This window comes from Pseudophryne corroboree, chromosome 1 (genome assembly GCF_028390025.1).
Source record: "Pseudophryne corroboree isolate aPseCor3 chromosome 1, aPseCor3.hap2, whole genome shotgun sequence".
NCBI classification, from domain to species: domain Eukaryota; kingdom Metazoa; phylum Chordata; class Amphibia; order Anura; family Myobatrachidae; genus Pseudophryne; species Pseudophryne corroboree.
In genome coordinates, this window is record NC_086444.1 from 170,099,344 (window position 1) to 170,114,849 (window position 15,506).

The 15,506-nt window shown below is 42.6% G+C and overlaps 1 long non-coding RNA gene across 2 annotated transcripts; it reads left to right on the plus strand.

Moving 5' to 3' along the window:
- Positions 1–329: 329 nt before the first annotated feature.
- LOC135022017 (uncharacterized) lies at positions 330–14,938 on the plus strand. Of its 2 annotated transcripts, XR_010219647.1 has the most exons (4): positions 330–590; positions 5,192–5,242; positions 9,198–9,342; positions 14,623–14,938. It is a non-coding gene; the product is annotated as an uncharacterized LOC135022017 (long non-coding RNA). The 2 variants fall into 2 exon arrangements; XR_010220055.1 differs by lacking the exon at positions 5,192–5,242.
- Positions 14,939–15,506: the final 568 nt, after the last annotated feature.

Consider the following 15,506-nt stretch of genomic DNA (forward strand, 5'->3'; position numbering starts at 1 on the left):
TTCATTAAACTGACCAACATACAGGGCAGTGGCGTCACAAGGCGGGTGCGGGGGGTGCGGCCCGCACCCGGGTGTGACACCTGGAGGGGGTGACACCAAATGTCAGCTCCTCCGTAGTGACAGGAGCCAGGTGCTGCAGTGTGAAATTCCGCTACAGCACCCGGCTCCTGTCATAGCAGAGGAGCCGACAGCACACTGAGACCGTCTCTGGGGGAAGCCCAGCATCTCCGGAGATGCTGGGCACGCCCCCAGAGTGACGATACCAGTATCCCCGCGAAGCCACGCCCCCTATCTGGAAGACCACGCCCCCTTTTTGCCGCGATCGCGGCAGTACATCAGGGGTGCGCACCGGGTGTCACCACACCTGGTGACGCCTCTGATACAGGGGGCAGTGGCGCATATTACATGTTAGAGATGGAGACAGGTAGCTGTGTCTCCATCTCAGAAAAAGTCATGACCGCGATCGCGGAGCGACAGCAGCAACAGAGAGCTCTGTAGCAGATGTCTGGGGGGAGCTGCTGGCTGTGCATACAGCTCCCTCCGTCCACAGGCCCACAGTGCAGCTGCTACCAGTCTGCCCTCAGCCCCAGGTATGTGAGTTGTGTACTGTGCACGTGTGTGTGTGTGTGTGTGTGTGTGTGTGTGTGTGTGTGTGTGTGTGTGTGTGTGTGTATATGTGTGTGTGTGTGTGTGTGTGTGCGTGTGTATATATGTGTGTGTGTGTGTGTGTGTGTGTGTGTGTGTGTGTGTGTGTGTGTGTGTATATGTGTGTGTTATGATTATATGCATATACAGATGGGTCCATGTTTATCTTGGCCTTTAATAGGATTAACTGAGACGGGGCAGTGGGATTTAATCCCCTGCTGTAATGACTTAATCCCCGGCTGTATTGTTCTCTCTGTATTGTACTGCAGATGAGAACAATAGATGAAGGGTTTATGTAAATAAACCATGGTGTGCCTAGGCGCAGCAAAGAAGCCAAGGTAACCATGGATCTATCTGTATGTGTCTATGTTGGAAAATGTCTTTGTCCGCCTAGCTTTTTACAGTTGCACCCTGATTATGCATGCCCTGGCCACTGACTTCACCGCACGTCACTGCCATAGAGGCTTGGCTAACCATTAGAGAGTGCATGGTCTGGGGCTCTTTAGAAATATCTATAGTAAATACTGCTAGTGCTGCATGATAATGCACCAAATTAGTAACAGCAATGCTTTGAAGTGAATACAACATAGGTGGTCATTCCGAGTTGATCGCTAGCTGAAAATGTTCGCTGCGCAGCGATGAAGCAAAAAAACGGCACTTCTGCGCATGCGTATGCGGTGCAATGCGCACGTACTTTAACAACGGCCGATGTAGTTTTACACAAGGTCTAGCGAAGCTTTTCAGTCGCACTGCTGGCCGCAGAGTGATTGACATGAAGTGGGCGTTTCAGGGTGTCAACTGACCGTTTTCAGGGAGTGGTTAGAAGAACGCAGGGTGTGTTTGTGACGTCAAATCCGGAACTGAACAGTCTGAAGTCATCGCAAGCTAGGAGTAGGTCTGGAGCTACTCTGAAACTGCACAATTTTTTTTTGTAGTCGCTCTGCGATCCTTTCGTTCGCACTTCTGCTAAGCTAAAATACACTCCCGGAGGCAGGCGGCTTAGCGTTTGCACGACTGCTGAAAACTGCTAGCGAGCGATCAACTCGGAGTGACCCCCTTAGTCCTCTGCAGTATAATGTAACATATGTATAATGTATAATTCAAATGCACAATCTAGAACCTAATCCCTAGAGGAGGAGGTGGGCACCCAGGTGGTGGGCCATACCAACCCTGGTCCTGTCTGTGAGCAGCGTATATGCAGAAGCCGGCACAGATCAGTGTGACTGGCTGTGGCATTAGACCCCTGCTAATGGAGCCTTGTGCTGGTTCTAAAAATATGCGGGACCGTTACTCATTTCCCCCCTGTATTTTTAAGACCAGGGCTGGCTCCAAGAGCCCATTGCTGGTTCATTTACTACGGGAGACCAGGGCTGACTCAAAACACAAGGGGCTGGTTAGGCTTCAGATTTTTAACTATTTCTTTACTTTTACACAGAGAAGCACTGCACGGATCACACTGATCTATCTCCGCGGGCTTCTGCAAACATGCTGCACAAGGAGATGTCTATTTGAACACTATATTTTGTACAGAGTTTGCTCTGTATTTATAAACACAATTCTTAGTAAATTTCCGTGTATTCTTTTCTATTGAAAGTACCTGCAAGTTGGTTCAATGGTGTATTGACTTCTATTTGCCGATTTGTACGTGTTTTGTAGTTCCATGTTTCCCTTTAGTGGATCTCCAAGTGAAAAATAGGTTAAACTCGCCCGAGAATACAATCTTGGACACACACGATTCTTTGTAAATTTACTCTTTAATGTTCAGGGATGTATTTTTTTCTGACACAATAAAATAGCAATATTCAAACTCTGCATCACGCAGCACTATTGCCATTCTGGATCCCTCATCACTATTCCAATTCTGCATCACATAGCACTATTCCAAGGGTCTGGGACTCAGGGTCGACAACAAAAAGGTCGACACACCTTAGGTCGACACCAATTGGTCGACACACCTTAGGTCGACATGGACAAAATGTCGACATGGACAAAAGGTTGACAGGAACAAGGTCGACATGGAAAAAGGTCGACATGAGTTTTTTATGTTTTTTTGGTGTCGTTTTCTTCGTAGAGTGACCGGGAACCCCAATTAGTGCACCGCGTCCCCTCGCATGGCTCGCTTCGCTCGCCATGCTTCTGGCATGGTGCCTTCGCTCCGCTCGGCACAGATTACCGTTCCAATCGTAGTCCACGTGGATCGTTAAGTATGAAAAGGTTCCAAAAAAGAAAAAAAACATTAAAAAACTCATGTCGACCTTTTTCCATGTCGACCTTGTTCCTGTCGACCTTTTGTCCATGTCGACCTAAGGTGTGTCGACCAATTGGTGTCGACCTAAGGTGTGTCGACCTTTTTGTTGTCGACCTGGAGTCCGGATACCCTATTCCAATTCTGCATCACATACTGTAGCACTATTCCAATTCTGCATCACTTAGCACTCTTCCAATTTTGCACCACTCACCACTATTCCAGTTTTGCAGCACTCAACACTATTCCAATTCTGCAACACTCAGCTTTATTTCAATTCTCCATCCCTTAGCACTATTACAATTCTGCACCAATCATCACAATTCCATCTCTGCATCACTAGTCAGCACAAATCCAATTCTGCATCCCTCAGCACTATTCCAGTTCTGCACCACTGAGCACTATTACAGTTGTGCATCCCTCAGCGCTATTCCAATTCTGCACCACTCAGCACTATCACAATTCTGCACCACTCAGCACTATCCCAATTCTGCACCACTCAGCACTATCCCAATTCTGCACCACTCAGCACTATCCCAATTCTGCATCACTCAGCACTATTCCAATTCTACATCCCTCAGAAATTATTCCAATTCTACACCACTCATCGCTATTCCAGTTCTGCCTCACTCATCACTATTCCAATTCTGCAACATTCAGCACTATTACAATTCTGCATCCCTTACCACTATTCCAGATCTGCAGCACTCAGCTTTATTCCAATTCTGCAACACTCAACTTTATTCCAATTCTGCATTATTCAGCACATTTCCAATTCGGCACCACCAAGAACTATTCCGGTGCTGCATCCCTCAGCACTATTCCATTTCTGCATCCCTCAACACTATCCATATTCTGCCCCACTTGGCACCATTGTGTAATGGTTAGCATTACTGCCTCACAGCACTGAGGTCATGGGTTCAATTCCCACTATGGCCCTAACTATGTGGCATTGGTATATTCTCCTGTGCTTTCATGGATTTCCTCCGGGTACTCCAGTTTCCTCTAACAAGCCAAAAATATACTGGTAGGTTTATTGGCCCTGACAAAAGTTAACCCTAGTGTGTAAGTGTGTACATGTACATATGTTTAGGGCAGACTAGATGGGCCAAGTGGTTCTTATCTGCCGTCAAATTCTATATTTCTATGTTATTACAATTCTGCATCCCTCAGCACTATTCCAGTCCTACAACACTCAGCAATATTTCAGTTCTGCACCACTCAGCACTATTCCAATTCTGCAACCCTGTAGCACTACTGATATTTTGCATCCCTCAGCACTATTCCAATTCTGCATCCCTGAGCACTATTCCAATTCTGAACTTTCATCACTATTCCAATTCTGCATCCCTGAGAACTATTCCAATTCTGCATCCCTGAGCACTATTCCAATTCCGCAACATTCAACACTAAATCAATTTCACACCACTCAAAATTATTCCAATTCTGCACCACTCTGCACAATTCCAATTCTAAATCCTTCAACACTATTCCAATTCTGCATCCCTCAGCACCATTCCAATTCTGCATCATACAGTACAGCACTATTCTAATTATGCATCACTCAGCACTATATTGGTGGTTCTTTGCTGGTGTTAAGTTTTGTTGTGTTTGTTGTTTTTCTTTATTTTTAAAAAAGGAAGTCAGCTACAGAATATGTAGGTGGCCAAAAAAATGCAACTACTAATTGAGTGACATTTGACCAATATCTCAAACTCATTGATTAGGCTTAATCATATAATAGGGAAACAGTTCGATATCAGTTTTAAGAAACATAGCTATAAGGCAGCGAGCAAAACATTTAACTTTGGAAAAGCTAACTTCAACATGCTAAGACGGCACTAAATGACATTGACTGGGAAGCTTTGTTTTAAGGCAAGGACACATCAGAAATGTGGGAAGCTTTAAAAGGGTTGCTTGAAAACAGTATTCACAAATTCATTCCCATGAGCAGTAAACGCAGGAGTACTAAACAAAAACCAATGTGGCTCAATAAAGAGGTCAAGGAAGCAATGGCTAATAAGAGGCGTGCTTTCAAAACATTTAAATCTAATGGAGGGGAGGAGTCATTCCGGTATTACAAGGAATGCAATAAAAAATTTAAAAAGGCAATAAGAGCAGCTAAAATTCTGAACAAAAAAAAATTGCTATAGAGTAAAGCCAGTCCTAAAAAGTTTTATAAATATATAAACAGTAAAAGGTTAAAGAAGGAGAATGTAGGCCTTTTAAAAGATGAATTGGGAGCTTTGATAATTGATGACAAATTAAAAGTGGAAATACTGAATCATTTTTTTTCATCAGCATTTACTAGGAAGGATGAGCCGGTGACATTAGTGCATAACGACAGTGAAGGTAATGACTCTTGGCTTGATGCTTGTTTAAGTGAGAAAGTAGTCCTGGAGAGACTAGGTAACGTGAAGATTAATAAATCACCAATCGCCCACACGGTATTCATCCAAGGGTTTTTATGGAGCTTAGGTTACAGCTAGCAAAACCCCTATACTTGATTTTCCATAGTTCAATTAGATCAGGCATGGTACCAAGGGATTGGCGCATAGTGGAGGTAGTGCCTTTATTTAAGAAGGGAGATAAAAATTATCCTGGAAATTATAGACCAGTTAGTTTAACCTCTATAGTGGGTAAAATATTGGAAGGCATTTTGAGGGATAGCATAGGGGATCACCTACAGGCTACAAAGCTTATTAGTAAAAGTCAGCATGGGTTTGTAAGGGACAGATCATGCCAAACAACTTAATTAGCTTCTACGAGGAAGTGAGCAAGAATCTTGAACATGGAAAAGAAGTGGATGTGGTGTATTTAGATTTTGCAAAAGCCTTCGATACAGTGCCTCACAGGAGACTGATCAACAAATTACGGGAACTTGGTCTAGGTTATATTATTTGTACATGAATAAGTAATTGGCTGAATAACAGAGTGCAACGAGTAGTGGCCAATGGGATGTTCTCCAGTTGGGCACCAGTAATCAGCGGAATACCACAAGGGTCAGTTCTTGGCCCACTGCTCTTCACTATATTTATCAATGATCTAGGAATAGGCCTGGAAAGCACAGTGTCAATCTTTGCAGATGATACTAAACTGTGTAAGGTAATTAATTCAGAAGGCGATATGGAGTCTTTACAGAATGACTTAGTTAAACTGGAAACCTGGGTGTCTAAGTGGGGAATGAGGTTTAATATAGAAAAAGGCAAAGTTATGCATTTTGGGAAAAAAACACACATGCATCCTACACTCTAAATGGGGAAAATACAGGGGTAACTGTGGTGGAATAACTATACTCTATACTCTAAATGGGGAAAATATAGGGGTAACTATGGTGGAAAAAGATTTGGGGGTGCTCATAGATAATAGGCTTAATAACAGTACACAAAGTCAAAGTGCAGCAAAGAAGGCAAGTAAAGTGCTTGCGTGCATTAAACAGGGCATAGAGACAAGGGACGAGGATGTAATCCTGCCACTGTACAAATCATTGGTACGTCCGCTTCTGGAATATTGTGTTCAGTTCTGGGCACCATATTATAAAAAAGATTTCGGGGAACTAGAAAGAGTTCAAAGAAGAGCTACTAAACTGATTAAAGGGTTAGAGTCTCTGGAGTACGAGGAAAGGCTTGCTAGGTTAAATATGTATACACTAGAAAAGAGGCATATAAGAGAAGACATTATTAATATCTTCAAATATGTAAAGGGTAATTACAAGGAGCTAGCAGCTACACAACGTAGGAAAGGGTTCTTCACGGTAAGGGCAATAAAGATTTGGAACTCCGAGACGGAGAGGGTAATAATGCCAGACTCTATAAATGTATTTAAAAACGTATTGGACAAATTCCTAACTGGTGGATTTATCCATGGCTATAGCATTTAACATGATGGCATTACATTATCTGGGAGTGGTAAGAATCATTGTTGTCATTTGGTACTAAGCCATTACTTCAGCAGGCACATTATAATATCAATAGATTAACTCAGAATACAGAATGAACCCGACGGGCAGTTTGTCTCTTTTCAACCTCACTGACTATGTAACTATGTAAATAATCTAAGAATGCTGTGCTAAAACAGTGAATAAGTAAAATTAAATGCATGAAGTCATCCAAAGTTATATTTTGTAACATTATTATGAGCCCAGACTTATTCCAGAAACACAGGACTGACCAGGGCGCTGAGTGCAGTTTACATGTTATCCACAGGGTTTGGTGGTTTCCCTCCAGGTGCTTCAGTTTCAACCTACAGTCCAAAACATTAGTTGGATTATTGGCTTCTGACAAAATAGACCCTAATGTGTGTGTTTGCAGAGTTGGACTGGCCCACAGGGTTAAAGGGGGGAAACCCCGGTGGGCCCCACTGCCTAAAAGCCAACCCCTCCACTAGGTATTAGGTTCCAACACTATACAAATAAATAATAAAGACTCAATATTAAATAAATCCATGGCTTGCTGTGGTTTCTTTCCAACTTGTTTCACCTCCCACAGCACAATCATAGGGGATTAATAAGGCTAGTAAATAGTGAGGTCCTAAAGCTAGTAAATAGTGAGGTCATAAGGCTAGTAAATAGTGAGGTCCTAAGGCTAGTAGTAAATAGTGAGGTCATAAGGCTAGTAAATAGTGAAGTCATAAGGCTAGTGGTAAATAGTGAGGTCCTTAGGCTAGTAAATAGTGTGGTCATAAGGCTAGTAAATAGTGAGGTCATAAAGCTAGTAGTAAATAGTGAGGTCCTAAGGCTAGTAAATAGTGAGGTCCTAAGGCTAGTAAATAGTGAGGTCCTAAGGCTAGTAGTAAATAGTGAGATCAAAAGGCTAGTAAATAGTGAGATCATAAGGCTAGTAAATAGTGAGGTCATAAGGCTAGTAAATAGTGAGGTCATAAGTCTAGTAAATAGTGAGATCATAAGGCTAGTAAATAATGAGGTCATAAGGCTAGTAAATAGAGAGGTCATAAGGCTAGTAAATAGTGAAAGGCTAGTAAATAGTGAGGTCATAAGGCTAATAAATAGTGAGGTCCTAAGGCTAGTAGTAAATAGTGAGATCATTAGGCTAGTAAATAGTGAGATCATTAGGCTAGTAAATAGTGAGATCATAAGGCTAGTAAATAGTGAGGTCATAAGGCTAGTAAATAATGAGGTCATAAGGCTAGTAAATAGTGAGGTCATAAGGCTAGTAAATAGTGTGGTCATAAGGCTAGTAAATAGTGCGGTCATTAGGCTAGTAAATAGTGAGGTCATAAGGCTAGTAAATAGTGCGGTCATAAGGCTAGTAAATAGTGTGGTCATAAGGCTAGTAAATAGTGAGGTCATAAGGCTAGTAAATAGTGAGGTCAAAAGGCTAGTAAATAGTAAGGTCATAAGGCTAGTAAATAGTGAGGTCAAAAGGTTAGTAAATAGTGAGGTCATAAGGCTACAAAATAGTGAGGATTACAACATACAGTTAAATACTGTGCTTAACTTCGTAAAGCAAAATCACAGTCACATAACACTAAATATCATCATTGCCAGAAACATATATCTAGTATTTCATCATTATACTAAATCAGTGGAAATCATGTTTACTTCTAACAGTTTGTGCCAATACCAGAAGTCATTTAAGGACAGCAGTTCCTACTGGACTATTTGGGGTATTAACACCATTCTCAAAACTAAAACAATAGACTGTTGGCTAATTCTATGTATTGTTACAGTTGTACAGGTTTTACCATTGTATCAAATTGTGATTAAAAATGGTGCTTTTTAATAATACATTTAGTAATTACATGATTTTTAAACCTTTTGATTTCTGAATAAATTATGTCTATTAGCATAATGGGATAAGTAGTGTGCCATGTTTTCAACTCTTCTCATTCTCTGAGTGCTTATCAAGTTCCCTGGGGTGGCACCCCACCACCTGTGCCTGGCACCTGTGTTATTAGTACCATCTTCATCTTTATAAATAATTACTGCTAGTTGTTTTTATCCATTTATTGTATTAGATATACTGCACTCTTATCACCTGCCTTTCCTTTACATGACTAAACAACTGCAATGTGCCATTTACAGCAGTCCCTCTGATACTACTAGGAGCCTGGAAGGAAATGCCACATATTGTAATAGGGAGGGGCACAGAGTTAATGTAATAGTCATTTTGCAATAGATTTATTTTTGGAACCTTGATTTGTGTAATGTTTAAGGTTTGCCATTTTACAATATATATATATACAGTACTTATTTTTATGTATACATATCATGTGTATATGTATTTGCAATGTATATTACATCTACTGCCTACATATCAGTATTTGGTGTTTTTAATTTAACCCCCAGATTGAGATTTTGAAAACAAAGGAATGGCATACAGAAGTCACACAGTGATTATATAAGTAAATGCTGCCCCTTAGTGACTACTTGTGAATTTGCACTACAGCAAGCAGAAAACTTGAGGATCAGGGACAAACACAGGATTTTCAGGGTGAGGTTTCCGTGTACTATATTAACTAACAATAATAAACAGTGGCGCGTTAGTTCATGTATTGATCAATGAATTTAAGCATGCAGCCCCCGGAAAAGGACCCCACTATACTGCAGGTCCTACGCTATTGCTCAAAATAATGACCATAAAAATTGGCAGCCCTACCAGCTACCCTCAGTTCTTTAATTAGCACAGGTCCCTACATTGCTGACTACATATTAATATGGGCTCTATATGGAGGTAAGACCTACAGAGGCAGAACTCTGGGAGGCAACGGAGTCATCTGCCGCTGGGCTCCTGCTCCGAGGGGGGGCACCTCTCCTCCCATTCTGTGACACTATTGAATTAAGTTAATTGATAGCTGCTGCTATCTCTTCAGTGGCCAACTTCCTCACTGGTCCCTGCACCTTACAAATCACACCACTTTTATTATACTGTAGTGTAGATACACATTTTACAAGTGTCATACCTAGGATTAGAAATCACAACCTATTACACTGGAAGCAGACACCTTACTGATGGAGCTATTTGCTCCTGTATAGGAAGCATGAGAATTCTATCTATATGAAGTTACTTCTCTGACAATTACACGTATCTTCATTTAGGCCCTCATTCCGAGTTGTTCGCTCACTAGCTGCTTTTAGCAGCATTGCACACGCTAGGCCGCCGCCCTCTGGGAGTGTATCTTAGCTTAGCAGAAGTGCGACCGAAATATTAGCAGAATTGCGAATAGAAATTTCTTAGCAGTTTCTGAGTAGCTCCAGACTTACTCAGCCATTGCGACCAGCTCAGTCCTTTTCGTTCCTGGTTTGACGTCACAAACACACCCAGCGTTCGCCCAGCCACTCCCCCGTTTCTCCAGCCACTCCTGCATTTTGCAACTCGAACGCCTGCGTTTTTCCGCACACTCCCATAAAACGGCCAGTTTCCGCCCAGAAACACCCACTTCCTGTAAATCACACTAAGATCAGCACAGCGATGAAAAAGCTTTGTTATGTCGTGAGTAAAATACCTAACTTTTGTGTAAAATAACTAAGCGCATGCGCTTTGCGAACCTTGAGCATGCGCAGTAAGCGACTAATCGCAGTATAGCGAAAATCTGCAACGAGCGAACAACTCGGAATGACCCCCTTAGTTAGAATTCTTATGCTTCCTATACAGGTGCAAATAGCTCTATCAGTAAGGTGTCTGCTTCCAGTGTAATAGGTTGTGGGTTCTAATCCCGGGTATGACTGCTAAGAAATGTGTGACTTAGGAAATAGGGGGGCACCAATATTTATCTTGCCTCCGGGCAACTGGGACGAACTTACGCCACTGAAGACCTAGATACATTTATATAATGTGATAGTATTAGGGATGGTAGGGACCCATGCCATGTGATGAAGTCACCTGGTTTGCGGAGCATGGGCACATATATTTGTGCAAATGTGTGCTAAGAACTTCACTTATATGCCATGTTAATTTTAAGAGTTTATCAAAATTATTTTTACTACCTAATATGTATAAAAATAGGGTGTGCAGTCCAGTCCCCCCCCCTTTTTTTCCCCACATATAATACTTTAAAATAAATACACATATAATTTGCCCATGTATACTTAAAAGTGTTAATATCTAAATGGGTTTTGAAGCCATGAATCACAAACAATTTTCATGTAAACCTTCCTTTGGTAACATTTAAACATAAATGAAAAGGTTGCACTTTTCATAAGAAATTACATATCACTTCAATAACAATGGACCGGAATATGGGCGCAATTGAAAAACACAGACCGGACTTAAAACCAGCCATTCACAGGGGTGATTTAGTGATTCTAGCCTGAAACACGCCTGTAAAATATGATTGCATACATCATCATAAACATGATCCCACAAAACACGGGAGCATAGTAAATTTTCCCACCCAAGTTTAATCTTGGACAAACACGGGTGAGATATGATTCTTAGTAAATTTACCCCTATGGGGTATATGCAATTGCCGGCGAATCGCGGCAATTTTTCGCCCGTTTTTTAATTCGACACAATTCGACCGTCGAATTTCGGCAAGTGGGTGCCGGAATTCAACATATTCAATAAAAAACAGATTCGACAGTCCCGCTGTTGAAAAACGGCCGATTTGACGGATTTTGATTAGACTTGTAAAAATGTAAAAAAAAACGTGAAAAACGGTAAAAAAAACAAACAAAAAAATTGCGTGGGGTCCCCCCTCCTAAGCATAACCAGCCTCGGGCTCTTCGAGCCGGTCCTGGTTCTAAAAATCCGGGGGGAAAACTGACAGGGGATCCCCCGTATTTTTAAAACCAGCACCGGGCTCTGCGCCTGGTGCTGGTGCAAAAAATGTGGGGGACAAAAAGCGTAGGGGTCCCCCGTATTTTTTACACCAGCATCGGGCTCCACTAGCTGGACAGATAATGCCACTGCCGGGGGTCACTTTTATACAGCGCCCTGCGGCCGTGGCATTAAATATCCAACTAGTCACCCCTGCCCGGGGTACCCTGGGGGAGTGGGGACCCCTTCAATCAAGGGGTCCCTCCCCAGCCACCCAAGGGCCAGGGGTGAAGCCCAAGGCTGTCCCCCCCATCCAAGGGCTGCGGATGGGGGGCTGATAGCCTTGAGTAAAATGATAGAATATTGTTTTTTCCAGTAGTACTACAAGTCCCAGCAAGCATCCCCCGCAAGCTGGTACTTGGAGAACCACAAGTACCAGCATGCGGGTGGAATAACGGGCCCGCTGGTACCTGTAGTTCTACTGGAAAAAAATACCCAAATAAAAACAGGTGACACACACCGTGAAAGTAAAAGTTTATTTCATACATGCCGACACACACATACTTACCTATGTTGACCCGCCGACTGCCACGCCCCCCTCGTCACTGAAGAATCCGGGGTACCTGTGAATAAAGTTATACTCACCTGATCCAGTGTCCGGATCTTTTAAAATAATCCTCGTACTTGGCAAAACAACAAAACGGCAACCCGGACCAAATGGACTGAAAGGAGTCCCATGTTTACGTGACTCCTGTCACAGAGGGTCCCTTCAGCCAATCAGCGAGCGCAACGTCGTGGCACTCTGCTGATTGGCTATGCGCGTCTGAGCTGTCAGACAGCGCATCGCAAAGCCTTACCATTATTTTCAATGGTGGGAACTTTGCGGTCAGCGGTGAGGTCACCCGCGGTCACCGGCTGACCGCGGGTAACTCTACCGCTGACCGCAAAGTTCCCACCATTGAAACTAATGGAGGGAGCTGTGCGATGCGCTGTCTGCCAGCAGACGCGCATACAGCAAATCAGGAGAGTGCCACGAAGTGGCGCTTCCTGATTGGCTGAAGAGACCTTTCTGTGACAGCAGTCACGGGGGGGTCTCTGCATTCGGGGAAAGGGGTCCCATGTGTAAACATGGGACCCCTTTCAGTCCGCCTGGTCCGGGTGTTCGTTTTTTATTTTTGCCAAGTTCGTGGATTATAATAAAAGACCACAGGACACTGGATCAGGTGAGTATAATTTTATTTTCAGGTACACCGTGGATTCTACTTGGACAAGTGGACAGAGGTCGGCGTGTGAACATAGGTAAGTATGTGTGTGTCGACATGTGTGAAATAAAGTTTTACTCTCACGGTGTGCGTGTCCTGTTTTTATTTGGGTATTTTTTTCCAGTAGAACTACAGGTACCAGCGGGCCCGTTTTTCTCCCGCATCATGGTACTTGTGGTTCTCCAAGTACCAGCTTGCGGGGGAGGCTTGCTGGGACTTGTAGTACTACTGGAAAAAACAATATTCTTTCAATTTTCAAAAGGCTATCAGCCCCCCATCCGCAGCCCTTGGATGGGGGGACAGCCTCGGGCTTCACCCCTGGCCCTTGGGTGGCTGGAGGGGGGGACCCCTTGATTGAAGGGGTCCCCACTCCTCCAGGGTACCCCGGCCAGGGGTGACTAGTTGCGTATTTAATGCCACGGCCGCAGGGCGCTGTATAAAAGTGACCCCCGGCTGTGGCATTATCTACCCAGCTAGTGGAGCCCGATGCTGGTGTAAAAAATACGGGGGACCCCTACGCTTTTTGTCCCCCGTATTTTTTGCACCAGCACCAGGCGCAGAGCCCGGTGCTGGTTTTAAAAATACGGGGGATCCCATGTCAGTTTTCCCCCCGGATTTTTAGAACCAGGACCGGCTCGAAGAGCCCGAGGCTGGTTATGCTTAGGAGGGGGGACCCCACGCATTTTTTTTTCTGATTTTTACCATTCCATTTAAAAAAAATAATAATAATAATAATAATATTATTAAAAATATATAAATAATACTTGTGCCTCCCAAATAGACAAACCAAGTACCTAATCCCTTCTAATATAAATAGATATGCTATTACCAATAAAAAAAAACACAAAAAAATACATGTTTTTAAAAAAATTTATTAGATTCCGCCAGCAAAGTGTGGCGGATTGAAAATGACGAATTTACTGTCTAAAAGCACTGTTGTCGAATTTACAATCTTCAATTGAATATACTTTTGTCGAATTGCCGCATTTGTACCATTGCAGAAATGTCGAATTTGACAAATGTCGAATTTCAAAAAGTCGAATTTTGAAAGTCCATTTTTTTGACGAAAAGTACTGAATTGCATTGTCGAATTTTTTTTTGGGCGAAAATGTCCCGTTTTTCGACATTTTTGGGAATTCGACCGCAATTGCATACTTGTCTTTTTAAAAATAAAACTTTCATGTTCAACGAGTGACTGTCCAGGGTGCTGAACCTTTACAACTTGCTATAAAGTACATTTAAAGCACTGAGCTGTCCATTAAGCAAGGTCAGAAATATTTCTGTTTTAATTAGCCGCAAATCCATGTTTTAATTAGCTCTGCAGTTGACAAAAGAAAGCGGGATTACAGTCATTAAATAAATGAGTCTTATAGAGCGAAAAACGAATTAAAATTTTCAAGACAAAGACAATATACATTATTATGTTAGCCAAACATTCCACGGTATGCAGTCATATTGCCAACATTCATAATGTTGACACCGTAAAGTTGAATGGTTCTGGATGTCGACAACTTTGTTTATAATGTTGACATGTTCGTAATGTTGTCTGTTGCTATGGTTAGATTTTGGCTGTAGTATGGATTATATAGTATTGTCAACATTCACACCTTTTACATGCATAATGTCAGTGTCAGGTAATGTCGACATTTTCATGTCAGTATTCTGATTGTCTAACTTGTATCCACACCCCATCCCATTGTAGCTCTGTTGAAAATGACAGATTAAAACCAATCTACTTCCCGCTCTATTACAGCCACCTACCATGTTTGGGACATGTTTTAAAGAGTCCAGATGCAGGTAATCTAAATATATATACTCTATGTATCTCCCCAAGCTCTGGCACTCAGTGGGTTCAACGCAATTACTGTGCCTGGTGCCCTCCACATGTGAGCCTGCCCGGCTCCATGATACACACTTGCTCCAACGGCAGCACTCAAGACTCTCTCATAAAAGATCACAGGACACGGCTCTCCTTAGGCAACGTTTCAGCACTACCCGTCGCTTTTATCAAGCCATATATGTGGGCCACCGCTGATTATTACTGTGTTATGCTGTTGGACCAATAAACCCTGGTTAAATGTGAGTGCTGTTCCGTTATCTTTTCATCCTGCTGTGAAAAGTGAATGTGTGTGTGTGTGTGTGTGTGTGTGTGTGTGTGTGTGTGTGTGTGTGTGTGTGTGTGTGTGTATATGTGTATGTGTATATATATATATGTGTGTACATATATATATATATATATATATATATATAATCCAATTCCGACACTCCACGGGTTTAAATGGAATCCTTAAATCAGGTGCCTTCCATACGACAGCCTGCATGGCCATATGTAATATACAAGTTCCATAGGTGGCACTCCGATCATATCATAAAGAGCAACACGAACACGACTTCTTTGGTAACATTTCAGTGCCTCATAGCACTTTTATCAAGCCTCAAAAAATGCAAAGTGACACACTTACCAGTTTTATAGAACCCCGCCACCGCTGCCAGCGGTACTCACCCCGCTTCCGCATCCGGTCACTGCTCTGACCAACCCGGAAGAGATGGCGGTGCCCATGGCAACTATATAAACAATAACACCAACGTGACACATACAATAATATGACAATACAAACACACAAATATCAGCATGAG